General features: G+C 45.8%; 5 non-coding genes across 5 annotated transcripts; all 5 read right to left on the bottom strand.

Moving 5' to 3' along the window:
- Positions 1-97: 97 nt before the first annotated feature.
- Pmar_PMAR014755 lies at positions 98-170 on the bottom strand. The gene has a single exon. It is a non-coding gene; the product is annotated as a tRNA-Ser (tRNA).
- Positions 171-272: 102 nt separating this feature from the next.
- Pmar_PMAR014754 lies at positions 273-344 on the bottom strand. The gene has a single exon. It is a non-coding gene; the product is annotated as a tRNA-Thr (tRNA).
- Positions 345-446: 102 nt separating this feature from the next.
- Pmar_PMAR014753 lies at positions 447-518 on the bottom strand. Its single transcript has one exon. It is a non-coding gene; the product is annotated as a tRNA-Ser (tRNA).
- Positions 519-620: 102 nt separating this feature from the next.
- Positions 621-692, bottom strand: Pmar_PMAR014752. The gene has a single exon. It is a non-coding gene; the product is annotated as a tRNA-Thr (tRNA).
- A 102-nt stretch (positions 693-794) lies between these two features.
- On the bottom strand, positions 795-866 carry Pmar_PMAR014751. Its single transcript has one exon. It is a non-coding gene; the product is annotated as a tRNA-Thr (tRNA).
- Positions 867-1,021: the final 155 nt, after the last annotated feature.

Below are 1,021 nucleotides of genomic sequence, written 5' to 3'. Positions count from 1 at the left end.
GATTAGGTATATGAATCAATAATTTTCCTGTCCCGTTCACAGAATGGGCCATCCTGCTCCTGGTTCTCGTACCAGACCAAAAATTTATGGTGCTATAAGCCACTTGCCAGGATTGAAACAGACGACTTTCTGCTTTCAAAGCAGACGCTCTGCCACTAAGCTAAAGTGGCGCACAGAATAAGTACATAAATCGATAATCTTTCTGTATCCTTTGCGGAGTGAGCTGACATGCTCCTGCTTCCCGTATCAGACCAGAGCCTAATGCTGCTGTAAGCCACTTGCCAGGATTGAACTGACGACCTTCTGCTTACGAAGCAGACGCTCTACCACTAAGCTAAAGTGGCGCACAGATTAAGTATATGAATCAATAATTTTCCTGTATCCTTTGCGGAGTGAGCAAACCTGCTCCTGCTTCTCGTACCAGACCAGATATTTATGGTGTTATAAGCCACTTACCAGGATCGAACTGACGACCTTCTGCTCTCGAAGCAGACGTTCTGCCACTAAGCTAAAGTGACACACCAGATAACTGCATAAATCAATAATCTTCCTGTATCCTTTGCGGAGTGAGCAAACCTGCTCCTGCTCCTCATACCCGACTAGAGCCTAATGCTGCTGTAAGCCACTTGCCAGGATTGAACTGACGACCTTCTGCTTACGAAGCAGACGCTCTACCACTAAGCTAAAGTGGCGCACAGATTAAGTATATGAATCAATAATTTTCCTGTCCCGTTCACAGAATGGGCCATCCTGCTCCTGGTTCTCGTACCAGACCAGAAATTTATGGTGCTATAAGCCACTTGCCAGGATTGACCTGACGACCTTCTGCTTACAAAGTAGACGCTCTGCCACTAAGCTAAAGTGGCACACAAAATAATTGCATAAATCAATAATCTTCCTGTATCCTTTGCGGAGTGAGCTGACATGCTCCTGCTTCCCGTATCAGACCAGAGATTTATGGTGCTATCAGCTACTTGCCAGGATTGAACTGACGACCTTCTGCTTACAAAGCAGACGCTCT

Source organism: Perkinsus marinus (genome assembly GCF_000006405.1).
Source record: "Perkinsus marinus ATCC 50983 genomic scaffold scf_1104296934548, whole genome shotgun sequence".
In the NCBI taxonomy this organism is placed as follows: domain Eukaryota; phylum Perkinsozoa; order Perkinsida; family Perkinsidae; genus Perkinsus; species Perkinsus marinus.
The sequence above is the reverse complement of the archived record's forward strand: the minus strand, read 5'-3'. Positions and strand labels throughout refer to the sequence as shown.